Source organism: Miniopterus natalensis, chromosome 20 (assembly GCF_054644295.1).
Source record: "Miniopterus natalensis isolate mMinNat1 chromosome 20, mMinNat1.hap1, whole genome shotgun sequence".
NCBI lineage: Eukaryota > Metazoa > Chordata > Mammalia > Chiroptera > Miniopteridae > Miniopterus > Miniopterus natalensis.
In genome coordinates, this window is record NC_142100.1 from 4,850,762 (window position 1) to 4,878,608 (window position 27,847).

Sequence of the window (27,847 nt, forward strand, 5' to 3'; positions counted from 1 at the left end):
CGGCCGCGGGGCGGGAGGGCGCACGGTCCAGGGCCAGCGCCGGGACCCGACACGGGTGGGAGCTGGCGCGCCCGGGCCCTGGGGGACTCGCCGCGGGGCGGGAGGGCGCACGGCCCAGGGCCAGCGCCGGGACCCGACACGGGTGGGAGCTGGCGCGCCCGGGCCCTGGGGGACTCGCCAGCGGGTGCAGTGCCCGCTCCGGGAGGCTGTGCTTCTGCCACAGCATCGCCCCAGGTGCCCTTGGGGACCCCCTCGCCCCCCCACCCAGCTGCTTCTGCGGCTTCTCAGCGGCGCGCGGGAGCTGACAAGGAGCCCCCAGCCCCCAGTGTCGACTTGCTTTCCAATTACTAGGCAGCTCCTCGGCGAGGCTGGAAATTCACCTTCGTCCTGAGAACAAAGACCGTGAGAATCGACGGCTGCTCCGCGCGGGGTTGGGGTCTGGGGTCTGGGAAACTCGGCTCCCAGCCGGGCGCGACCGGGGTGGGGGTGGGGGTGGGGAGGGGGAGGGGAGGGGGAGGGATGGGGTGGGGAGGGGAGGGGATAGGGTGGGGAGGGGGGAGGGAGGGCGCGCTTGTCCCCTCCCTCTGCCCCTCGGGGTCCCAGCCCGCGTCCCCGGGGGAGGGACCTGGGGTCCCGCAGCCCCGCAGGAGGGGCGCACTCGGGTCTCCCAAGGAGGGTGGAGCGCACGGCCTGCGGCACAGGGTTGGGGTGGCGGCCGGACTTTGAGGGGAAGATCGCAGAGGGGCGGGTTAGCAGTGAGGCCCAAACCAAGTTTCTTAAGAGCCCTCTGGGCCCAGCCACCCTCTGTGATTTCTTACGCATTTCTGTCTCTGCTGAGGTCCCCAACTTTAGAGGGTGGCCCACAAACCGGGGCGTGCCCTTGCCACCCCTATGCAGTGGTTGATGCGGGTGCTGGATGGAGACTCATGAAGGAGCGAACACTGCGTGGGTCCCCAGTGTGAGTCCGAGCCTCCCGGGCTTGTGTCACGCTTTTCCTGTGCTCACCTCAGTCCGGGTCCCCCTTCACCTCTTCACATCTCTCATTTCTAGTGCCCCCCACAAGGCATCTCTTGGTGGGTGAGCTTGGAGGCCCCACAGATGAAGAACTGTGTCCCATGAGAATGGTGTGGGGTGAGACATCACAGGGGACCAGCAGCAGTAGGTTCCCGCTTTGCCGGTGGGTGCCTGGGAGGGTCAGTGAGAAAGGCTCCTACTAAACATGTACACACGTGTGTGCCTCTCCTGGAAGGCGAGAGGGCGAAACTGCTAGAAGGAAGCCTCTGGTGTTAGGTTGCTTGGGCTGGAATCCTGGCTGTCCCACGTAGTGGCTGTGTGACCTTGAGCCAGTTGCTTAGCCACTCTGTGACTTGGGTTCCTGGAGTCCTCTGAGGATCAAGTGACAGGACCCCTGTAAGGTGTGGTCACCTGCCTGGCACGTGGCAGATCATCACCCACCAGTGTGGTGGCCTCAGCGATGATAATGCCAGGAAGAGGCACTGTCCCAGCACAACCATTGTCTGACAGGCGATTTCAGCCATTGTTCTTCACATTCAGAAGATACTCCCATCAGGCCTTGCAGCGGCAGCTGGTGACTTAGCCACTGCATAAAGGATGCTCAGTCATCGCCCCTCAGGAGCTGATACTGGAAGGCGAAAGATTCTGGGTGCATCTACCATGTTGGGAACACAAACCAACATTTAGTTAAAATAAACCTATTAGGCCCATGCGCCAAAAAGGGCACATACATGGGTTGCAGGCTCGATCCCTGGCCCTGGTCGGTGCACATAGGAGAGGCAACCAATTGATTTGTCTCTCTCATATCGATGTTTCTCTCTCCCCACCTTCCTCCCTTCCTCCTCTCTCTAAAAATCAATGGAAAAAATATCCTTGGGTGAAGATTAACAAACAAACAAACAAACAATAAAACTATTAGGAGTTTATTTGGGGGCCAGTGTGTGAGAGAGTGTGTCAGAAATCCTGCTTCTTCAGGTCAGCGTCTGTCCCTCCTCAAGGTAAGTGGCGTTTGCCTAGAAGAACCAGAGTCCTAGCTCTGCGAACTCTGAGACATGTCCCCTTGGAACCGGCTGGACTCCCTGACTCTCCTCACACTGGGGAGGGCTTCTCTGGGTCTGCGGCCAGCTGAGGAAAGGCACTGCTTCCTCCTGCCTCAAGCTTTCTTGGGGCCTGGGGAGAGAGGCCTCCCGCATGGTCTGGACCAGGAGGGAGCGTGACGTGGCATCTTGTGGCCAGCAGATGATGCTGTTGATCCAGTGTTGCCAGCTGCTGGTCCTTCCCCATTCAGCCGCAATCTGCTCATTTCTCAGATCTTCCCACCAGGCGCCCTGTGCACCAGCCACCAGCCACCAGCATGCTCCATTAGCGTGGCCACTTGGCTCCCGTGCATGGTCCTGGTGGGGCAAGTTTCCCTTCCCATCAGGGCTCCTTGGCTTGGGAGCAGGCAGAGGACACTGGGCCTTCGTTTTGGGGGGAGGAGGTATCTTGCTCTCCCTGGCTTCAGGCAGAGGCTGGGGAAGTTAAGTCACCTTGACATTCCACAAAGCGCAGTCCCTGCCTGCAGACCTCGGGGCTCCTGGGATGGCCCGTAACCAGGCGTAGAATGGGGGGCACGCAGGGTGTGCGTGAATAAGGGGCGGGGCAGCACTGTGAATCGGTCCTAGGGCTTCAGATTCCCTTTCGGGACCTAAGTTGTATCCACTTTGTGCAGAGCTGGGCCTAAAGCAGGACTTTTCCAACTTCAGTGGGCATCAGAATGCCTCCCGAGTACAAGGGCGCCTGCTAGAGAGGGAGATTTTTTGTGGGGGGTTGCCACTTTATTTCAGTGTAGCTGGTATACCATATTATATCCTCATATTAATTTTGGGTGTAAAATGTAGCGGTTCGACATTTTTGTCCTTTACAGTGTGATCACCCACTAATTCCAGCGACCATCTGGCACCGGCAAACTTACACAATGTTGCTGACCACGTTCCCCTTCCCCTTCTTCACCATCCCCCCCTCCCGGGCAGTCATCCCTTTAGGCTCCATTTCCGTGAGTCTGTTTTTGTTTAATTTGTGGTTTTTTTTTAGATTTTACATGTAAGTAAAACCATACGATATTTGTCTTTGTTTGATTTATTTCACTGAGCATAACACCTTCTAGGGCCATCCATGTTGTTGCAAATGGCAAGATTTCATTTTTTTTACATTCACTATTATTTTGTACTAGTTTCAGGTGTACAGCACAGTGGTTAGACAGTCGTATACTTTACAAAGTGTTCCCCTGATATTTCAGTACCCGCATGGGATTATACACAGTTATTACAATATTACTGACTATATCCCCCGTGCTGGACTTGACATCCCCGTGACTATTTTTAACTACCAATTTGTACTTCTTACTCCCTTCACCTTTCCCCCTGGTCCTCCAGCCCCCTCCCCTCTGGCAATCATGAGTGTGTTCTTTGTGTCTGAGTCTGTTTGAGCTTTGTTCTCAGACCCAGGCTAACTAATAGCCCACCTGTAGTACATTGTTTCATTGCCCACAGCTCCCACCCCAGTCAATGTCCACCCTCTCGTGGGCAAACGGTGTGTTCCGGAATGGAAATGTCATGGGCGAGAAAGGGCCCCCGAAATGAACCCTGGCTGCGGAGAGCATCTTTCCAAAGATCACCTGAGTGATGGCTCCTAGAGTGGTTACAGCCTCAGCAGCAACCCTGCGGGATCGCTGTTTGTACTTATTACTGAACACAAAAGGCCTTTCAGGGGACACAAGGCTGCGGGAAAGGAGGGGCACAAAGCAGATTCGCAGACTTCCTCTCCTTGGGGATTTCATCTCTCTTCTTGCTTTTCCTGTCTTTCCACAAATCTCACCTTCAGCACAGAGTTCCCATCAGGACGCTTCTGCGCTGCTAGGAGTAAGAAGCCCTCACCCATCCTTTGTGGTTGGGGTACAAGTTACGGGTGAGTCTGCCACTCACACAGCTGTGTTTGGCAAAAGCACAGAAGAATTCCTCCAAAGCAGGACCCTAGGTGAGGGCATCTTGGTCGTGGTTGTCTGAACTCGAGCCCAGCTATTTCTCCAACCCTAGGTCACCCTGAGGTGCTCCCAGGACATGAATGAGTGGCTGCTGGAGGAACAGCCTCGTTGATCACTGCAGGGCATCTTTGACCATTGCTGTCCCCTTTGTATCATGGTCGGTCTGATTGTATTTATTCAGAATTTAGGTTTTTCTATGGTAGAAAGAACATCAAACTTGGAGTCCCAGCTCTATTACTTCCTAAAATGCATAACCAAGGGCAAGTGGCTTAATTTCTCTAAGAATCAGTAAAAAAATAAAAAACATACAAGCATGAATATTGATTTCTGCTCTCTATCCAATAGGATGATTGGAGTTGATGGGAAAGACTCAAGCTGTGCCCTGTGAACTGTAAAATACAAGCTAAGTGCACCCCACGGGGGCGAGGATGGGTGTGTCTTGGTCAGAGCTGCCTCCCTAGCAGCCAGCCCGGTGCTGGCACAGGACAGGTACGTACAGGTAAGTGAAGGACGTCTGCTGGGAAGGGCCCAAGCTGGACGTGAGGTTACGTGGACATGATGAGTGATGATGAGGAGAAGAGTTCCCCCCTATTTTTTTCAGGAGATGCTGAGGACAGCCGGGGAAGGGACGGCTTGGCTGTAACAAGCAGTTGTTGGGAGTCACATAAATCAATAAAATAGATTGTTAGCTGTGCCAGTGCAAACTGGCATTGCAAATAATAGACAGAAAACCAGATAAACCATAGAGGGGGTAAAGCCAGAAGAGTGGGGGCTTAAGTGAGCAGTATTAGGGTACCACGGTAGCTTCCTCGCTGGTGCAGCACCCGTGGTTGCGAGACGGCAGCCACAGGGCCAAGCGCCACGTCAGCACACCACAGTCTCCCTCACGGAGGGGCCCAGGGAGCTGCAGTGATCTTCTCGTGGGGTAGGTCCGGTTTTTATATTTTTGTTTTTCATCAGGGAGGAAGTATTTTTCATACGGCTTTAGCAGGATCCACTACAGCTCACTGGCCATCTTGATAGAAATTCAGGTTTCTGTGACTGGCTTGGAGTGGTGATGACTCATCCCCGGGACTGGGTGCACTGCCGTCCCAGCAAAAAAGGGATTCGGTTACCAGAAGGAAGAGAGGCGGTGGCTGCTGGACAGGCAACAGACAGTGTCTGTCACAGGCTGGGAGGAACACGGCGCACACGGCTGTGGCTGTGCAGAGTGGCGAAGGCGCTGGGAAGGGAGTCTGCTCGCTGCAGGATCTGGGTGCTGTGTGTCCGCCTGGGCGCTGTGTACGGCAGGGGTCCCGGCTGGGAGAGAGGTGAATGGACTCCAGTTCTACCTGTGGTAGAGACATATTTTGTGAGTCTGTTCCATTAGCTTCTCTAAGTCTTTAAATTAAAAAATAAATTTTTTTAAGAAAGGATCATTATATTTGTTGGCCTCACTCGCAGAGTTCACGCTAGTGATGATGATGGTGACGGTGACAATGCCGACGATTATGATGATAGTAACAGATACCACCTATGAGCACTGCTCTGTGCTCAATTACATAACTTACTTCTCTGAACAACTTTATGATGATGGTGCTATTCATAGCCACACTTTGCAGATCATGAAACGGACATGGAGAGATTAAGAACCTGGCACAAGAGTATATAGATTCTAAGTGGAGGAACCAAGAGTTTAGCTTATCTCATATTGTTGGGCTCCTGACCTGTTCATCTAATTGTTAAACATCCTGCCTCTCGGTGGTTGCGGTTGCTGGGAGGATGAGTGTAGCAGCAGAAATGGGTACTGCTGCTGTGTGCAGGTCACATTTAGACCCCTGCAGGGTCTGCAATCACAGCAGTGGGCAAAGAAGTCAGCTCTAGCTTCTCCTGAGGTCAGGGGGGTGGGAGGCAGTAAGCAGATAGATAGACAGATAGACAGACAGATAGATGATAGATAGATGGCAGACAGATAATAGGTGAGAGACAGATAGAGAGAAGGTCTGTTGGTGCTTTATCCTTTGAAGGAAAAAAACAGTAGAGAGAGAATGACTGGGAATTTCTGGTCCCAGATAGCCTTGCCGTGGAGCAGAGATTTGAGGATGGACTGAATGAAGTGAGGAGATGAGCCATGGATATGTGGAGAAGAAGATTCCAGGCAGAAGGAACAGTAAGTGCTAAGGCCCTGCGGCACGAGTGGGCTTGGCCTGTCCAAGAAGCAGCTGTGTGTCTGGAGCGGAGTGAGCAAAAAGGATGGGTGGGGTGCGGCGGGGCGGTGTGGATTGAGAGACATTAAGCAACATGGACGAAGCAACACAGCTACTGTGCAGAGCTAGGGTGAGGGCCAGGAGAGGCCGGCGAGGATGGCCCGGGTCAGGGTAGGTGGGCATTTGGCTCCGAGTGCCATTCCGGCCTGCCTTTTTCCTAAGGTAAAAGTGCAAGGCAGTGGCAGAATTATGTAACCAGCTTTGCATCTGAAAAGATCTCTTGGTTTCTCTGTGATCCAGTTTTCTCATCCATTAGATGAAAACAGTAATAGCTATGCTGACAAACTTCATAAAATATTGTCAGGATCAAATTGAATGTTTGATAAGGGCTGCTTGGCGCTCCGAAACACAATACAAACGCGAGCTGCTATTACAGTAATTAGGCTCGCTCCTGATTGTGGAGTGCATTCCATTTCTTCAAGCCAGAGGCCAGAAAAGAGTCTCAGAGCTCGAAGAGCACTTCTGCACGGGTTATCTCAGTCTCTGTACCCCATCAGAGTGGTTTAAATGATTATCGTTCCCATTTACCAGAAAATGAAACTGAGGCTTAGAGAAGTCAGAGGGGTCAATATACACAATAGTAAGTGCCGGAGGCCGGCTTCCAAGCAACACCTTCTGATTCTAAACTCAGTTCCCAAGATCAGGATGCTAGGTGTTTATGGAGCTGGGATGTGGAAAAGTGGGGTAGGGAGGTCAAGGTATAGATTGTTTATTTATTTATTTAGAGAAAATGATTTTACCATTTTCTTTTTTAAAAATTGATTTTAGAGAGAGAGGAAGGGAGAGGGGGAGAGAGAGAGAAACATCGACAGACACCAATCGGTTGCCTCCTGTATGCTCCCTGACTGGGGATGGAACCCGCAAGCTGGGTGTGTGCCCAGACTGGGAATTGAACCCATGACCCTTCCATGCACAGGACGATGCTCCAGCCAACTGAGCAATGCTGGCCAGGGCTCAAGGTATAGATTTAAAATTTGTTCGTATGGGCAAAAATGGATTTACTTAGAGTGACAACTGTTGTTATGATCGCACAGTCCCTGGAAAATAATGCAGCACAGATTAATACATAATAAAAACTGCTGAAAATACTCTAGGCAGATGCTAGCTGCAACCCAGAAAGCTTAGGAAAATAAGGTGAAGTCATAACACACTAGCCGATAGCCATTAAGTACAGATGCTAGGGAACAGCATGGTCCAGCTGAGATCCAGAGCCTTGCTCTCTAACCATGGCTGTGGCCACGGAGAAAGATCACAGCACGCCGTGGAGAAGGGGAGGGTGCGGTGCTGCCACTCATCAAGAAACACCTCCAGCCCCAGCCCTGCCGGGATCAGTTCTTAGGCAGTGGGGGAGCCAGGAAACAGGGGCGAGTCATCTCCAGGAATTTCACCTCCAGTCCATTGGCCCACACTCTGACGCTTTTAATTTCTTGTGTTCTTTGGAAAGTGAAGTCCCTAGGGCTTTGCCTTGGTTTTGGGAATGTCAGAGGACTGGGAAATTCTGCAAATGTCCCTCACATGGTGGGCAGCTCAGCAAAGAACATTTCCAGAGAGGCCACTGAAGGCAGCCCTTGGCCTCTAAGCAACACTTTCCTCTCCTGGAGCCAACGTGCCCATTTTCAGAGGCAGAACTGCAGGGAAAAGGTGTGTAGCCTTGGTTTCTCCTCCTGATCTAATGTTCTCTGCTCAGATGGAGACTCAGCTCCTCTTCATGTGCATTCTTCATTTTCTGCCCCGGCACAGTCCTTCTCAGCAGAGCTCCCATGCTGAGCTGCATGCTCGTGGGGAACAGAAGCGGGGCCGGTGTTCCTTCGAAGAGGGAGAGGGGGAGTCAGGGAGGGGCCAGCTGCAGGCTGCCCGCCCAGCACGGCAGGGCCAGAGGGGCGAGGCGTCCCCTGTGGGCTTCTGTCAGCATTGCCCTGCCGTGTATCCCCAGCCTGCTTTGTCTTTGCTTTGCATTTTATCAATACCACCAAGGGATCCTGCTGTCCCTTTCCGTGGGTTTATTAATATTGCCCTCTGATCTATGGGTAGCTGCCACACTTTATATTCCAGCCCCATCCCAGCTTCTCCAAACTTAGACACCATATTTAATTAGATTTTCTCCCTGGCTCAGGCAAACAGAAATTGAACTCCCAGTCTATCTCCGTTGCTCTGGAGACTGTGCCTGACAGAAGTGGACAGCTCTCTTTCCCTCGCTGGCTCTCCCCACCCCAGCCCCTCCTTCCCCATCTCAGACAATAATATTCCAACACAAGCTTATTTCTGAGGTTAGTCCCTGGCCCCAAACTGAAATTCACCCTCCTGCCACCCCCTGCGGTTCAGATGAACAATGTGTGGGAGGGCTTTGGTGCCATAACTGCTGGATCTTCCTGCAGACTTCGGGTGAGCTCGAGCGCTGCCAGGAGGCCCGGAGGGTGGCCCAGGCGCAGGGGCTGGGGGGTGGTCTCCGCCTGTGCGCGGAGGTGGAGGGGAGCTCGGCCTGCACACGGGGCGAACGGACCGGCCTTTCGAGGTGATGACCTCCACCCCTGGAGGGGCCTTCAGGGAAAATCTCCTTACTTCCTGTATCACAAGTTTTCCATCTGTAAAATGGGGGGAGGAAACAGGACTGGCCTTTTTTGAAGTTATGAAAAAGGAAAGTTTCACATTTTACTTTTTGTTCACAAAATGTGAAGGGAGGGAGAGGGGCTGAGGGGAGACCTGGAGCACACGGAGGAGCGGCCCTGGGCCAGCTCGCCTGCGCCGGGGGAGTGCTGCTGGCGGGAGCTGGGTAGCCAGGGTGCCAGGCAGGCCTTCCCCTTACCGAGCCCTGGCCTCCGCCAGCCGGGCCCAGCAGGTCCTCAATCCCCACCGCCCCATTTGTCACTCTCGGAAGAAAGTCGTTTAATACATTTGAGACTCAGCTTCTTCATCAACTGAATGGGATTAATGACAGCTGACCCCTGCTTGTCTTGCAGATGTGATGCTGAAATAAACCCACGTGTGAACGTGTTTCGTGAGCTGTGACGCTCTCCATTGAGACCGGACGTCCCCATCCCCGGCTTAACCTTGACTTGCCACTGCCTTTGGAAGAGAGCAGGGCATGGGTGATGCAACACAGAGGGGAGCGAGGTACTTGTTATTTGGCTTTGAAATGATTTTTATTTTCTTTAGCCTACCTCACCTTAGAGAAACTGCTATCAGATGGCATTTAAGCTGACAAAAAAAAAAAAAAAAGGAAAGAAAGAGGGAAAGAAGAAAGGAAGGGAGAAAGAAATGGAAAGAAGGCGTGGGGAGGGGGAAGAGAGAGAGAAACTAGCGGCACGGAGGGTGGTTTACCTGAATTCCTTGGGTATATTTAAACAGCTTCATATCCACGGTGTAAAACTATGCACATTTATTTTATTTTTTAAAATTTGTCTTTATTGTTGAAAGTACTACAGATGTTCCCTTTCCCCCACACTGACCACCCGACCCTGCTATGCACATATACTGTACACCGTAGTGAATGTTGATGAAATTTAAGTGTGAAGAGCTGTCCAGCATTCCTCAGAGGGTGGGGAGGGCAGGGGGACAGACAGGTCTGCATTAAACCAGGGAGAAAGGAGCTCCGGCTGGGGCAGGGGGACACCTCACAGCACTCAGAGGTCATTCTTACCCCACCCAGGGGATGCCTCCCCAGGGCAGCTCCTGGGTAGTTGTGGGAAAGGGGAGCTCCTCCCTTTTTTCAGGGCCATGGATAATGCAGTGAGGGTCAGGAGAGGGAGACAGAAGACACAGGGCCTTCCTATGTGGCCGAACACAGCGGGCATGGCAAGGGTTGGAGTGAAAGACTTTGGACTCAGATGATCATGGGTTGGACTTTTGGGCCATATGATCTCTGGCAAGTTAGAAACCTCTCTGAGCCCCAGTTTTGTTACCTACAAGATGGGAACTAATGGGGCTGTGTGAATTAAATAGAGCAATGCATTAAAAACTTCAGGAGGATGGCTGCCCCTTTGTTCCTAACCTCCGTAAGGTTAGTGTCTTTGCTGTTGCCAGGCCTGAGTACCCATCGCCCCCGAGAGATGAGATCAGGGTGATAGGCTGGGGCATGCTCCCATCAGTTTCCAGAGAAGCCACATTTGCACTCTGAGTGGGCTCGAGAGAGAGGAAAGTATTTGAGTGCCCCAGGCAAAAACAAAGGTCCTCAGAAGTTCGCCTGGGGCAGGGGCTTCACACCTTATTTTTACCAGCACACTCCATAGGATCTCATTTCGTCAGACAAAAGATTTACTTGGAAGCCACAGATACCTAACAGGTAACAATTCTGTGTGGTGGGGGCAGCTGCCTGGGGCCCCAGCTCCGTAGCCCAGGAGGTGCTGCTGCAGAACCCGATGTGGCCACACCTCCGGGAGCAGCCCCTCCTTCTTAGGGAAAGTCCTGTGACTTGTTGGGGCCACAGGGCTGGATAAGGGCAGAGCTGATCTAGAACTAACTCCTAATCTAGGGATTATCTTATGACACAATGCTGGCTCTTGGCAGAGGGGTTCTTGCTCGTCCCAGCTTGGATGGGGTTGCAGCGATGTTAGGGAAAATGGCACGACCTGCTCCACAATTCAGTGGTGTAGTCGAATAGACGTCTACTTCTCGCCCACGTGACGGCTGGATAATTTCTGGTCAGCAGATGGCATTCCCTCGCGTGGTGCGCGGGAACTCAGCCTTCTCCCCGCGGCTCTTTGATTTGGGGACTGCTGCCCCTTTGACTGCGTGGCAGAAGGGAAACAGAGCAGGGCGGGCACGCTGCTTCTTAGAAGCTGGGGCCTGGAGAAGGCGCCCTCCACACTCGCTCACGTTCCACGGGTGAGCGCTCACATGCGTTGCCACGTGTAACCACGAGAGACTGGGAAGTGCAGTCCGGCCGTTTGCTCAGGGAGGAGAGGGAAGCAGGAGCCGTTTGCCAGTGAGCCGCGGGCCAACTCCAGCACCGCGGGCCTGCCCTCACCCAGCATCTGCAGGCGCTCTCCTTCCTGTGCTAAACACCCCACCCTGCCTCCATCAGGCTTCCCCAGGCTTCCTCAAGGCCTGGCTGCCTATTAACCAGCAAGGCAAACCATCCACCGCAACCACACCAGTCCCCGAGGTACAGCGTGGGAGCTTAGGCAGAAACAGCAAAACAGCCTGCGCATTTGGACAGTGCTAATTAGCAGACACACAGCATCTGCAGAAAGGGTGAAATCTTGCTGGGCAGGCAACGTGAAGATGCCCTACCCGGTGGCAGGTAGAGTAACTTCGATTCTGTTCTCTCAGAGAAATTTCCTTGTCTTTTGCTCTCCAGAGCTCCTGCTCTGCCCTTTGCCCACCACCCTCCATGGTCATATCCAGGGAGGGTGCAGGGGAGCATGTCCTTTTGGAGCTGCTCAGCCTTCACAGCTTGTCTCTTGGTGTGAGTTTTCCATCAGAGGCTCTTTTAAGCCAGCTAATAGTTTCTTTGGTGCTTCATTTCTTGAAAAACTTTGGTAGGTGTCTGAATTATTTGCTTCCTGTCAGTTCCAAACGCTAGTAACAGCACCCAAAGTTCTTCCAAGATCCAGTTCTGTGCTTAATTTGTTTTTCTTTTTTTACCTACCTCATATGTTTCTCTCTCTCAATTGAATAACAGCCACCACGAGCCTTCGGAAACAATAGGCTCAGAAAAGCTGCTGTAACTAAATAACACAGACTGAATGGGTTAAACAGAAGAACTTACGTCTCACAGTTTTAGAGGCTAAAAGTCCTGAATCAAGGGGTTGGGTGGTTCCTTTTGAGACTTGCAAGGGAGAACCTGTTCCACGCTGCTATCCTGGCTTCTGGTATTTGCTGGAAATCTCTGGTGTCCCCTGGCTTTTGCTATATAACCCTGGTCTGTTCTCTCACCATCACATGGCGTCCTTCCTGTGTGGGTGTCTCTGAGTGCAATTTCCCCTTTCTATAAGGATGCTAATCATATTGGGTAGGGCCCACCCTGCTTCAGTATGGCCTCATCTTAGCTAATTCAATCTGTAAAGACCCTATTTCCAAATGAGAGACAACGGGGGTTAGGACTTTGACATGGAGTTTGGAAGACGCACTTCAATCTAGGGCAGAAGGGCAGGCACCCCCTTTCATCTGACCTTAGTGCTCCCCTGAGAATTCTTCACAGGCCTTTGTTACTAAAAGTTCTTTCAGGTTCATCTCTGGTCTAGCTCTTCGATGCCCCAAATTTCTGAATTCTCTTCAAATATTCTTCCTAGAAAAGAAACCAATGTTAAGAAAAAAGGAATTAGCACACACTGAATGCCTACTAGGCATTGCTGCACATCCTGTATCTCTTTCAGCTACAAGATTTTGGGATTCTGTGAAATTGGGACCTTCCATGCTCGGTGAGGAAAACTTTTCCACAAGCAAAGTCTTAAAATTTTTTTATTGAGGTTTAATTGCCATGAACATTATATTATCTTCAGATATACAACATAATGATTCAGTATTTGTATTTCAAATATGCAATACTGTCAGATATGCCATAGGTATTTAATATGCTATTTAAAATGGTCACCATGCTGTGCATTACATCCCCATGACTTATTTATCGTATAACTGGAAGTTTGTACCTTTCGAACCTGTTCATTCATTCCCCCACCCCGTCCCCCCACCTCTGGCAACCACCAATCTGTTCTCTGTATCTATGAGCTCCTTTTGTTTTTGGTATTCTACCTGTAGTGAGATCACCCAGCATTTGTCTTTCTCTGACTTATTTCACTTAGCATAACGCCCTCAAGGCCCTTCCATGTTGTCTCAATGCACCAACAAGCTCTGAACCACATGCATCCTCCTTAACCTCTTCAATTCTTTGAGCACATGTCCAGTTCCAGGTAATCCTTCACTGAGCACCCCATTTAGAATTACAGTGCTCCAGCATTTCTTTTTTAAAAATTTACTTTTTCTGTCACGATTTATCCCCTCTATGCCCTCTTCCAACTCTCCCCCCACGCCCACAATCACCAGACTGTCACCCGTGAGTTTTCTCTGTCTTTCTTTTTTTGCTCAGCCCCTCCCCCATCTAGCCCGCCCCCCCGCCCCCCCCCCCCCCCCCGCCTGCCCCTCTCTACCTGTGAGCCTGTCCCTATTTTGCCTGGCAGTTCACTTTGTTCATTAGATCCCGCATATGAGTGAAATCATATGGTGCTCCAGCATGGCTCATCTCCCCTTTCTTGCCACCCCCAGCTCTTATCCTCACTACAGTCTAACAGAGTATGTCATTTTGTAACGGTCACGTTTATTGTCTGTCTTTCAGCACCACGCGTGTGCAGGGCCGGGCACTAGGATGCCTGCAGCACTTTCCTGCTGAACAGTGAGTTGAAGGCATCTGGTCCCCCCTGCACAGCCGGGCCGGGGGCAGGTTCCCGGGGCCGCGCGGGTGCTGCAGTCGAGCAGATGGGCCTGGGCTCACCCGGGTCTCAGCGGTTCCAAGCGGGTGCCCGAGGCCTGTCACTCTGTCTTTCTGTGCTTTAGCTTCCTTGTGGGAAGATGGGGCAACAGGGTTTGAGGGCTGACTGACGGGGCGCACAAAGCACCCGCTGCCGAGGGCCTGGCCTGCTGGGCCTGCTCAGTAAACACGAGGTTCCACTTGCTACAGCCGATGTTGATAACACCAAGTCTCACCGAAGAAAACCCCTGTCTGTTCTCAGGCCTTTCACTGTTGATATATTTTGAATGTGATTCTTCATCTTAGAGGTCGTGAACTAATACCACCACGGACAGAAGGCAGAGCATAGCTTTTCCTGTAAAACCTCCGTTTTATTTCACTTTCTTTCTACCTTGGGCAGGTCCTCCGTTGTACGTATAGTTGCAGATGTTGGACCGGCCAGTAGCAAGCCTTGCCTCCCGGTACTGCTCCACCCCCACCCTGCTCGGCCACCTCAGGCCTTGAGTCTTATGTTCCTCGCCCCATCTCTGAATTTGTGAAATAAAGGGATTTCTTTCTTGGTAGAATACTTTAAAGCACACTTTTAACTGCCATAGGGTTCATTTTCCATTCCCAGGGTCTTGACATTTGGGGCACTGAAGGGTTGAAACTGAAAAGGGCTTTGAATAACAAAGGCCCATCTATGATTTTATTTAAACGAAGGAAATCAGATGATGTCTACAATTCCTTTGGTTCTAACTTTTCCTGATACTGCTGCTTGTGGTTTATCCAGAAGTCTGTCTCCACAGTTGCTGTCCTGTTGCTCAGGTCTAGATTCTGCATGTTATGTGCTTGCCAAACTCACTCTCTCCTGATGCCGCCAAGGCTGGATTCTCCTTTGGCCTCTGGAAGGTCTTCCCATGAAGTGTCCCAGTGAGATCAGCTTGGGTTGTCCATCCTCAGTGTGCAGGAGAGCTGGTGCCAAGGGGGGGTAGGGAGAAGGGACACTGCTCCTCGAGGTCCAGCAGGGCTGGAATTTGCTGGGGCCGAGAGGAGGTGTAGAGAACCTGAAAAGTCAGAGAGTGAAAAGTCACTAACTACCCTATTCTCTCTCCCAACCCCCCTGCACACAGGGACTAATTCAGGGCCAGGGAAGACGGGACCAGACAGTTCTAATTCCAGTGTGCATTTATTAATGAAGGGAGCACACAGCGGAGGAGAGTGTAATGACATCATAGTGTGTCTGATCTAATTATGCTAATGGATTTTTACGGCTCATCACAGGGAATCCCAGCAGGGCTTGTGTCAGGAGTTTCCCAGAAGATCTGGAGGAGCCATTAGGAGACCACCCCAAGACCTAAGCCTTGGGAAGCTCCTGCTGTTCCAGGCTGCCATTTGCCCCATGTGGCGGAAATGGCTGGGGCAGTGCCCTGAGAGTTGGGCCTGGCAAAGAGAACCAGGCTGCCAGAGTTTGTGGCTCCAGCAGGAGCACAGAGGCCTGGCGTGGGGCTGGGGCTGCTGGTGGGCTGCGTGCTTGGCACTCTATGGGCAGGATTGTAGCCTCACCACAGTGTCAGCTCCTCCACCACTCTGCCCCCGCTGCCCCCTGCTGTCTTCCCACCATAACCTTGAAAGCACACTTTTAACCACCATAGGGTTCATTTCCCATACTTTAGTCGGAATGTTACCCAGTTCTTTGCCTGTCTTCAATTTTTATCGCTCATTCCAGCCTTCCCTCTCCTTCTCCTTCCCCAAATTTGTGTATATTTTCATGATTGGACTAGACTTCATTTATAGCTAGGCAGCTAGCATAGTGTTTATTTAGGGCAGCCGGAGAAAACTCAGAAAGCAAAATAATCCTACTCTCACCTCACCAGCTGCCTAAAATGCCACGCTTTTTCTTTTGGCTTAAATCATATATTTGTGTTAAAGGGCTCCATCTTCCACGGGTATTTAAAAAACATGTAGGGCTTTATTATCCATAGTATCCATATCCATCATATCCATTGGGGGGATAACTTCCAGATCCTTCCTTGAGGGGAGTTATTTAAGGGGGTAGGGAGGAGGGACACTGACAGCCTTGATTGGAGGGTGGGGAGCTCTAAAAGAAAAAGGGAGAAAGACTGGGATTGCCACACAGTCATTTTTTTCCTCCTGAGCTACATTTCCAAAGGTCACTGTAGGACACACTGTCGTATACCTCTATCTCTGTGAAGGCCGGGCCTGCCCTCTCCAGAGGGCTCTGCTCAAAGATGAGCCTTTGCTCAGCCCTGCCCAGCCTCCATCCCTGGCCCTGTGCTCCAGCGGACGCTGAGCTTCAGAGGCAGGGCTGTGTATCAGTGTGTGGCACAGAACAGGACTCAGAACCAGTATTTTCTGACTTCAGGGCAGGTTGCATGAGTCTCAGAGGACTGGGGAGAATGGGGATGGAGCAGTGGGGTGAGGAGAACTCTGGTCAGAGTTCTGGTAGAGGTTCCAGATTCAGGTTTGAAGACCATGGAGTGCATTCCATGCTATAGCAATGCCACTTGCTATTGAAATATGAGACAGAATGCAGATCTGAGAGCAGTTACTGGCTGTATTAGGTTTCTATTGCTGTCATAACAAATCACTCCAAACTCAGTGGCTTAAAATACAAATGCATTATCTCACAGTTCCATGGGTTGGAAGTCCAGTGTGGCCTCATGGAACTAAAATCAGGGTGTCAGCAGGGCCACGCCCCCTCCTGTGTTTCCTTCATCTTGCCTTTTCTAGCTTCCAGAGTTCCTTGGCTCATGGCCTCTTCTTCATCATCTGATCCCTCTTCTGTCTTCACATCTCCCTTTCTGACCACAGCTGGCAAAAGGTTTTCTGTTTTTAAGGACTCATGTCATTAGATGAGGCCCACCTGGATAATCCAGGGTTCTCTCCCCATTTCAAGGCCCTTAACCTTACTTATGTCACAAAGCCCCTTCTGCCATGTAAGGTAATGTATTCACAGAACCAGGAGGTTAGCATACTTCAACATCTTTGGAGTCACTGTTCCACCTCCCACCCTGGCAGCACCTAGACCAGCTACTACAATCCCTAAGAGTAAGCTTCTGGGAAGGCCTGGTCCTCATGGCGCAGGGGCTCTGAGAAGGGGCCTGTCAGGGAGCCGCATAGACCTAGCGTGACACTGCTCTGCCTGAGCTTTCTCCTTGGTGTTGGTCGGTGTGGAAGTGTGGAAGGGACCGGCTAGATGGTCATCATACCCATTCTTCTTACTCATGGTACAGCTGAACTCATAAGCTTTCTTCATATTTATGTAGCCCCATGACTGAGTTGTGGCCAAGAGCATGTGGGTAGAAGTGAGGTTCCCAGGCCCCTCCATGAGACCAACCACAGGCTCTCCATGCTGGCAGGATGCTGAGAATGGGAGGGGAGGGCTGAGCACGGACAGTGTAGAATCAATTAGATAGAAGGAGCCCTCACCACCACATGCATCAGACCGTGATGCGAGTAATACATATGACTTTAAAATGTCAAGCTGTTAAATCATGAGATTCGGTTACTGTCTGTCTATCCTGAATAATATAGAAATTGGTTCCAGAAGTGGGTGCTTCCATGACAAAAACTCTTAAACATGGGATCTAAACACGGGACCTTGACTTAATAGTCAGGTGGCAGGTGGGAGGAAACATGGAAGGTTGGAATGCAGGAGAGCCCCATGCTGCTGTGGCAAAGAGTTTGATAGAACTTCACAGTGGAGCTTGGAAGGCAGACCATGTGCCTCTTGAGATTTTAGCTCTATTGGGCTTCTGTTGGCTGTCTTTGCTAAGGTACTGCAGGAAAAGCTAGGAAGGAATTAGATGATTTGCAAGAAAATAAAAGGGAATGGAGAAAATACGGAAATTTGGGACATCAAACATGTTCCAGCTTTTATTGCTATGTAACAAATCACTCTAAGCTAAGTCCTGAAAGCCTAAGCTTATATTAAACTCAAAGATTTATTACGCTCATAGACTCCTTACGCTCATAAGGCATTCAGACAGGACATTGTCTCTGCTCTGCCATGTTTGGAACTCAGCTGAAAGGCTTGAAGGCTGAGGCCTGAAGTCATCAAGAGGCTCACTCACTCACGTATCTGGTGACTAGTTCTGGCTCTTGGCTGGGGCCGCAGTGCCTCTGCTTTTGGCCTCCCCACATGGGCTAGTTTGAGCTGAGTTGCCAGGCAGAACTTGCGTTGCCTTTCTGACCCAGCCTCAGAGGCGATGCAGAGCCACTTTGCCTCATGCAGTTCATTATTACCAAGTCGGGAAGGTCAGCCTGTACTTAGAGTAAGGACTATCAGGCCCTACCTCATGATAAGCTGAGTGTCACGGTCCTGAGAGAGCACGTGAGACTAACAAAATTGCTGTGGCAATGGCCACAGCTTGAAAGACATAATCTGCCACAAAGGCTTTGGAAAAGCTCTTTTCTCTTAAGAGATATGACTGAGAAAGTTGATGAGAGACAGTGACTCATCAAAACTTCTCAGCTGAGGGGAGGTCACAACTGACACCACAGAAATGCAAAAATTAGAAGTGAATACTACAAACATCTATATGCCAACAAATTGGACAACTTGGAAGAAACAGATAATTTTCTAGATACATACAATCTTCCAAAACACAGGCATTTGAAAAAATCCAGCACCCATTATATGATAAACACTCAGCAAAGTGCAAACAGGAAACATGCCTCAACATAATATAGACCATGTATGATAAACCCAAGTGCTCATCAATAGATGAGTAGATGAAAAAGCAGTGGTACATATATACAATGGAATATTAGTCATAAAAAAGGATGAAATCTCACCATTTGTGACTGGATTGACCTAGAGGGTATTATGCCAAGTGAAATAAACCAGTCCAAGAAAGACAAATACCATATAATTTTACTCATGTGGAATCTAAACAATAAAATAAATGAACAAACAAAATAGATTTATAGACAGGGCGAATAGACCAATGGTTGACAGAGGGAGGAGGATTGGAGGACTGGGTGGAAAAACAAAGAGATGAAGTACAAACTAGCCATGGGGTGTAAAGTACAGCATAGGGAATATAGTCAATAATATCGTCATAACTATGTGTGGTGCCAGGTGGGTACTGGAAATATTGGGGGAAGCTCACTGGTAAGTACATGATTGTCTCACCACTATGTTGTACACCTGGAAAGAATACAAAATAATATCAAATGTCAACTGTAATAAAAAGAAAGAACAGAAGCAAATAAATACAATAAAATACGTTTACATTAAAAAACAAAACAAAACAAAACCCTTCTCAATTGAAAAAAGGACTCGATCCTGTAGTAAAAATTCAGTGGGGGTTGGCCGTCCCATTTAAGTTTATTGTACCGGATATCCTCAAGACAGCTGCTGAGAAAAGAGGTGTGATGGTGAGGAAAGAGACCAATCCAGTACATTTTAGAATTATGTCTAGGAAAGAACCTTGAATGTGTTTTTTAATTTTAGGTAAATGAATTTTACTGAAAGCAAATGAATCAGAAGCAACCAAGGTTTTGAGGACTTTGTCTTGCAAAAAGCAGGCAGAAAGCAAAAATCCATGAACTTCAAAACCCCCGCCTGGCAGGAGCCAGCGGGGAGTGTCCCCAGGAGTTCGAGGAGGCAGGATGCCGAACACCCGGTCAATGTGCAGCTGAGGAGGGTGACAGACAGGCAACAGCTTCCCAGTGGGCAGGGGGGTGTCGCGGACACGCTGTCTGCCCCGGTGGACAGCAGACCTGCTTCAGCCTGGCCTCGCACTTGACATTTCCCTCCCAAACGGGGACGTTCAGTGTGTTGGTTGCGGTCATCGTGGTAATCTTGTCCTGTAGCACACTGTAGTTGGGTGTGTGGGGGCGGACAGCTTATCTTTATTGCACAGTTCCCTCAGTGGGCCACATTCAGGCCAGAGAAGGGCTGTGAATGAGGGGCTGCTCGGGGCTTTGCTGGTCGCTCCTGCGAAGGGCTAAACGTGTCCTATGTACGGGGGCCTGTGCCACACACGGGCTGGTGCTCAGCAAAGCCCTGTCCTGGTCTGAGTGGACCGTGGCGAGGCCGCATTTTCTCGCCTGCCGGGTGGGTAGCTGGCCTGGAGCCCGTGGTAAAGTGATGCGCAGGTCCAGGTTTACCTCTAACCCTTCCCTGTTGTCTGCTGGGCGTAGAAGGTCCGGCAGAGGACTCCGCTGCCTGTGACGCAGGGGGCCACAGATGGAAGGAGCTGTGTCCTCTGGACGACCAGAAGCAGCTGTGCCCCTCTGGCCCCCGGAGCACCATCCCCCCTGGTCCACAGTAGGTTGCAATGTGGGCAAGAAATACACCTTTGGGGTTTTTGCAAATAGCAGCTAGTCTACCCTGACTAGTACAAGCTGTTTTCCTGGCATACTTTTTGAAGAAACAGTAAGTAACATTTGTAAGCTCTGTGACGGATGGGCACGTTGATTTCCTGCCCCCTCCCCTGCCAGGCTGATGACTTCGAGGGTGTACCCTGAGATAAACTGAGTCAGCCAGCCCACCCACCTTGGGCACTTGCTTTGGGGGTTAGGAAGTTAGCATTATGCACTGTGGTTGATGAGGCCCAGTAAGGCAGCTGCTGGTCGCTGCTGTCACAGGAGCGGGAACTAGCTAGAGAGAGGGACAGCGCGGGGAGGGTGAATAGGCCTTGGAGAGCTGGGAGCCGGTGCCGGCCCTCCTGTCCCAGCTGCCCTTTCCTGGTTTTTATGGGGTATTCCTGACTCATGTAATAAATTCTCTCTGATTGAATTTCGTTTGAGTGGGTTCCATTTATAGTAAACAACTTTTGACTGAGACAGAAACCACCTAAAAGCATCTTCATGGTATTTCTGGTGGAGAGAGCAGGTTACCAAATAGATTGTACTTTACAATCTTGAATTCGTGGTGTTAATTCGATGTAAATATATAAGGAATATAGAATATATACCAACATATAAATAATACTTCTCTCAGGAAGAGGGTGGCAGTGTAGGTAATTTTTAAACTTTCTTACGCTTTTGGTATTTACAATTTTACACCATCAGCGCCCGACCCTGGAGGTTCTGCTCTCTGCTCAACTGGCTCTTCTGAAGAGGAGCTGGCCAGGTGTGAAGGCTGCTTTTAACCTTCGGTGCTTTCTGAATTCTTTAGCTTTTGTTCTAGCTTCTTCTGTCTGGCCTGGCCACCTCTTCTTCCCAGGAGCCAGGTGGCTTGGATTTGTGTCATTTCCCAGGGCAGGGACGATTGGCTTACTTTGGCCCTGTGAGTGTCCCCCTCCTGACTACTAGCCTCCCGGAGGTGTGATATTTCAGAACTCTGGAGACCGCGCTGGGAAAGCAGCACAGCTCAGACTCTCAGGGGGGCAGACCAGGCCCTGGGAGATGCCCCCGCCCGCCTCCCAGGGGTCCCCAGCAGACCCTCTCCTGGAAGAAGCGGTGCTCTCCCTGCGGCAGACGATGAGGGCGTCTGCTCAAGTGGAAAGGTCCCAGCTCCATGTACAGCGCTATTGGTTGAAACTCATCCTTTGAACGTGCTGATTAAATTTTCATTCTGTTGTTCAATTATCATCCTCTTACTCCTCGGGGCAATGTTCTCTCCCCCTGCAGGAATGTTAGCTCAGACTCAGCAGCATCCTCGGGTGAGCGCAGGAGAAGGCGCCCCGAGGAGCGAAGCAGGTTCCAGGCAGGAAATGAATCTGAACGCAGCAGCCTGCGTGGGCCCCGGATTTGGGAAATGTCCCCATCATGAGAATACACAGGCGGCCCCCGAGAGGGAGTGTGGTGGGACAGTGTAGCTGACCAGTGTTCTAGGGGCTGTGATATCCATCCTCAGAGGTGACTGACTTCAAGGGGAGGTAGAGATGTGTCTTCAACATTTTTGGGGTGATGGGGGATTTATTTAGGAAATTATAAGTTGCAGCTATAAAGGAATCCACAGTTCACAGTCACTGAAGCACTATTCAGAAAGGACTTTGTTGTTTAAATGATATCTCCGTTTACACATGAAGCATCTTGTGTAATTCACGAAGATTTTGTATCATTTAGCAGTAAGGATCAGCAAGGGTGCTTTTCACGTTCTTGTAACTTTGAAGGTCCTGTGATGCGCCACCCCACCTGAGCAAGCCCTACAATGCACTGCCACACCTGAGCAGGCCCTACGATGCACCCCCCTTACCTGAGCAGGCCCTACGATGCACCCCCTCACCTGAGCAGGTCCTGAGATGCACCCCCTCACCTGAGCAGGTCCTGAGATGCACCCCCTCACCTGAGCAGGCCCTACCATGCACCGCCTCACCTGAGCAGGCCCTACGATGCACCCCCCTTACCTGAGCAGGTCCTGTGATGCAGCGCCTCACCTGAGTAGGGCAGGTTTTTGTAGCCACAGGGACTCTGTCATGAGCATGGCAGCTCTCATAAATCAAATGCCATTCATAACAATTATTGGCTTCAAAGACCCCGGAGGAGTCAATGTTATTTCCCTCCCTACCCCCATTCCTACCCCAGGGAAACAAGGCTCTAAGGAATGAAGTGATTTGTCTCAGGTCACAACATTGTGGGGTCTGCAGTAAAACTTACGGCCGGTTTGGCTTCAAGGGTCATATTTTATTTCTCTAAACACAGGACTAATGGAAGCAAACCCATAACAACACAACACAACACAACACAACACAGCATCTTGTTGCTTGAAGGACGGGAGAGACAGCTTTCTCCCCGGCCCCGTGGAGGTTTTCATCCTTCAGGTTTCCAGTTCCCCTTGGGCTTGCTTTCCTCACACTGTCAGACTGCGACCCGGGGATGTGAGAGGCATCACCTAAGGGATCCAAATCCTCTGAATAGCTTGATACTTACGTTGCTATAACAGGGCTTGTAGGGGCTTTGCGGAGGAAATCCTGGGTTAGCATGTGCTGACGGCTGTCAGAGCTTGTGACGTGTGACAGCTGGAGAAACTGTTGTTTGACAATTGATATTGAGAAGGATCAGGGAAAACGCTTTGCATTTCGCCCTCTGGAGTTCCGGCGTGACATTCACCCTGTGCTCATTTGGCCAGTCCCTCGTGCTTCCGATTCGCCCTCTCACAGTCCCCACATCTTCCCAGTGCTGGGGACACACACGACACACACCACAGTTCGGTTTCTATGGACAAGAGAAGGGGGGAAATAACACTGTATCACAATATCCACTTGTAAACATCACTTATTAATTTGACAAGACAAGGGGATTTAGGGCTTTCTGAGTCAGAGCCTGAGAGGCTGAACACTTTCAATCTCCAAAGCTGAGGAACTGGGTCCAACAGTCCAGCAGGATCACTTCCCTGCTGTGTAAATTCACAGTTTAGCTGAAGGTACTTCTCAGTGCAGGCAAAGGCCTCTGTCAAAAGCAGGCTCAGAATGGCAGCTGTCTCAGGCCTGGCCTTATTCCCTTCCCTCCCCCACTCCTCCTTTCTCGTGGGCCTTTCTGTGGGGCTGGGACCTCTCGGGACTTATCAGGTGCACCTCATTCACTGGGCTCCACTATATGAGATGAGTCTCAGCTGGAAGCAGCAAGTGTGGGGGGAAAATGGACTGATTGAATTTGGTTTGGGACCAGCTCCAAGTCCTGTAAGGCTTGCAAATGTTTGGGGCGTGATTTCCATATCACTCTAAAGTTGCTTGTCTTTCTTCTGAAGGCAAAGCTTGCTGCCAAGAGTGGATAACTTAAAGCTGGAGGCTGCCCCAAAGATGGAGAAATGAAGCAAACTCATTTCTGGAGCTCTGTCTGTCTGTTTGTCTGTGTGTGTGTGTGTGTGTGTGTGTGGGTGTGGGTGTGGGTGTGAGAGAGAGAGAGAGAGAGAGAGAGAGAGAGAGGGAGAGAGAGGGTCTTCGGCTTCTTGGATCCTTGCTCATTCCCTGTAATAGAGTTCACAGCAGAGATCACAGTGCCAAGGAGAAGCCTAGGGCTTTGCTAGGCATTTGGCCAGTGAGAGAGGCACAGTGTGACATCTGGACAGGGGATCCTTGGAAGAAAATGAAATTATAAAAATTGTAAAGTGTAAATCTTGGATTCTATGAAAGGACATGCAGGGCAGGGTTGGCAATGGGTTTAGAGTGACTCTCAATGAAGCTATGCAAATGAGAGCATTAAGCAGGAGAAGCCAGGACAAGTACATTTGCATTTGGAGCTGTTGGAATGAACCCCTTTAGGTAGGTTACTCACTGGCTCTGTACCATGTAGTTTCCAGTTTGTGGATGGAAATAATGATCCTCTTGGAACTCTCTAGGTAGTGGTTCCTCAGGGGAAGGAGATACCAAGATGAATGCTTGCCCTTGAGGAGCTCTCCGCTGAGATGGGTGGACAGGTACAAAGTTTGGAAAATGCTGTGATGTGTGTTATGTGGGCATGTGGAAGGAGGAAGATTAAGTGACTTCTGAGGTCCTTTCCAATCTGAGGTTCTGAGTTTCTACAAGCCAAGTCAGTCATACCATTCATTCATTCATTCATTCATTCATTCATTCATTCATTCATTCATTCATCTATTACATACTTTTAGCACATTTAATAACCCACACCCTAAGGATAATAGTGAGAAACAAGACAGACATGACATTGTGCATATGGAGCTCAGAGATCTAACACGTGTTGAAGAGATAGTTGCAAGGGCATTTGGAATAAGGAAGGAATAATATATGGGACACACAGAATAGGCAGACCTTCTCCTCAGGGATGTTCAGGTGTGGCTTTGCAGATCAAGTGAGGTTTAATCAATACCTGACAGATGAGGGCTGAGGGAAATGGGACAGGAAGAAGGTCTTTCTTTGATGATGCAAATGTAGCACACATATGTAGGTCTTGACACAGGAAGAAAATGGCATTTTAAGGGAATGGAGAGGTATCCAGGTGTCCGGGAGTGAAAGCTAGAGGGAAGGAGAAGATGCAATTGGACAGGAAGAGAAACAGAAGCTGAATTATATCTGCTTTTGCCATGGATTATCTTTATCCTAAAAAGGGGAAATGATTAAGAGTTTTAAGAAGGGGACTGTGACTCTACCAGCTTTAGGTCAGGTCATTCCTCTGTAACCAAAAATGCAGGTTCGGCTGCCTGCCGCAATGAGAGACAAACTCATGAGACACATGCTCGTGTAAAAGAAACAGGTTTATTCAGGTGCCACAACCTGGGAGAATGGTGGACTTCTGTCTCAAAGACCATCTCCCCTTCCTGCTCAAGACCACAGTTCTTATAGGGAGAGGGAAGGGAGGGCTTTTATTCCTATCTAATTATCTTGCTGGCTTTTGGTGTGCTTGGGCCCTATTCATTCATCTTTTGAGCCTTTGGCATGCTCAGTGTGAGAACCGACCCCTGAGCCATCTTGACCAATGGGGGTGACTCCCCAGCACTCCCTGTCTACAGTATCAGGGGAGAAGGGGGAATTGCAGGGCCCACATCAGGAAGCCTGGAGATGCCACTGCCTTCAGCCTGCCTCTCAACGCTGGGCACGGTGCCAGGGGAGCTGGTTGGATCCTGGTGTGCCAGCATCTTCTGAGCACAGCCCACCCCTCTGAAGTGGCCAGCCAGGAGCGGCCACCCTTCTGCTGGCTGCCTCTGCTTTGAGTGACAGCCTATAGTAGCATCTCCTCAGAGAAGCCTTTCCTGACTGTTTCAATTTATGTTAGCTTTCTTGGTTAAACAGTCTAGAGAACACAGATCCTTTCCTTTAGAACACTTACCCAACTTATAATGAAAATGATTTTCATGTTTATTTTTTAATGGCTGTAATACTCCAGCATTAAAAATGCAAGGATCATCATGACTTTTCTAACCACTCGGTATCGAGTGCTTGTCACAGGGGCTGATGGTGCGTATGTAAGGGATGATGACTGAATGGATGTGAGTCAGCTTGCTAGAGTTTGAGGATTCCTTTGCCTGCTGAGATAAAGGCAGGTTGAAACACGTAGGAGGTGGCAGTAACAAGGAGTGGGCAAACACTGAGAAGCACCCAGAGGGTAGAAACAACAGGTGGTTGTGATGGGCTAGGTGAGAGGGAAGGTAGAAGGGTTTTGGCCATTTAGAGCAACAAGGTGAATAATGGAGCCATTTATTGAGATAAAAATTCTGGAAGAGGAGCTTATTGAGTGGCTTGGGGGAGGAGAGAATGAGTTTGGTCTGGGCCCTGGCTACCTTAGTGGTCGGGGAGATGGACAGCTTTCCCTTTCCCCAGACTCTATACAATGCTACGTTTCTATCTGGCTCCCATTAGTTCATCGGATCTGTTATCCGTGCAAAAAAGCTGAGGTGAGGAGATCTCCTTTTTCAACTTTTCAGGTGATCACCCAAGAAGAAGTGTGGGAAAGACAGCACCAGAGTGCTTAGCCTCATGCACACGCTTCATTTCCGAGCAGGCTTCTGTTCTAATTCCACGCAGGCCCCTTTCCATTTAAACTAGGCTGATGGACTGAACCGGGAAGTTTGTGTGCTTTAGCCAGATCATTCTGAGGTCCTCCGTTGCCCACAAGCTCCCCTAACAGGGTTCTCTATTGATTATATTACTCATTTTTCTTAGCTGAAGCTGGTTAAATTAGAAGTCCGCACTTGACCCAAGGCCAGCTAACTAACCATTAGCGGGAGTCAATCAGTTTCTCTCAGGAGTATGAACTAAGAGACACAGAGAAGTGGTCAGTATAGGGATTTGAGCTGAAGAGTCAGAGGGTTGGAGCTGGGGTGCTTTGATGGACCAGAAGAATACAATGAGTAGATGACATATGGTGAAGAGACAGAAACTGTAAATAGATACATAAAATGGAGATAAAAGACCAGTCTGAGGGAAAGAGAGAAGAGACTAACTTCCAGTTCTCATACGGCTCAGTGGTGCTCCATTCAATACAACTGGAGGGGCCTTGTTTCCTTTCTCCTCATGTCACCTGCAGCCCATAGAGAATGGGCCTTCACCTTTTCTTCATGTCGAAGCAAGTCGGAGGTAAAATCTCTACTATTTATTTCTACCTGTTTATTTTTTTTAATTTAAAAGAATTAGGAAATGTTCCAGATATACAGTCAAATAAAGAGAATAGTAGAGGACATTCATGTACTCACCAACTACATTTACCAAATCTTAACCTTGTCTTTCTTGCTATGTTTAGTTAACGTGCCCTACACTTTCCCTCAATTCCATTCTCTTCCTCACTCCCTCAGGGATACCCACTACTCTAAATTTGTTGTTCATTAAATATAATTTTACAATCTTCAATATGTCATTGACATTATAAGCATTGTATTTTGCTTGGTATTAAACTTTACATAATTGATTTTATTCTGTAAATAAACCCCACACCTTTACCATTCTTTTCATTCGTTATATATTGTAGATTTGTCCATGACTGTAGGTTAAATGTTTCTTATTGGCACTGCTGAATATCATGTGGTATGACTATATCACAATTTCTCCATTCTTCTACTAGTGTTCTTTCAGATTGTTTCCCGATATGTTTCCAATGACAAAAATGTTATAACTCATGTTCTCACGCATGGCCCCTAATGCACAAACATGGGGAACATACTTAGAACTGCAGTTGCTAGATCTTGAGGCCAAGAACATATTCAACATCACTAGATTTAGCCAAATTATTTCCTCAAATGGAGAAAATAATTTTGCCTTGCTGAGAGTTCTAGCTGCTTCATATTCTCACCAACATTTGGTATCATTAAACTTTTAATCTTTGTTGGATGTGAAAGATATATCAGTGTTGTAACTTACATTTCTATGATTACTAATGAGGTTGGTGATATTTTCATATGTTGGCCTTTTCAGCTTCTCCCCTCCCCCTATAAATTGCCTGCTAATTCTAGTTACCAATTTTTCCATAGAATTGTTTGTCTTTTTCTTATTTAGTTGTAGTTTTCTTTTGTTCTAAATATAAATCCTTTATTGGTATATGTCTTGCCTATATATTTTCCTTACCTGTGTTTTGTCTTTTTAATTTGTGTATGGTAACTTCCCATGTTCATAGGTTTTCAGTTTTAATGTGAAATTGGTAAGACTTCTGAATGGCTGATGCTTTTTGGATCTTAAGAAATCTTCCCTACTCTGAGGTCATAGAGATACTTTTATTTTCTTCTAATGGGTTTTAAAGATTTGTTTTACATTTAGTTTTTAAATCAATGTAAAATATATTTTTAGTATAAAGTAAGAAATATAATTTTGTTTTTTTCCA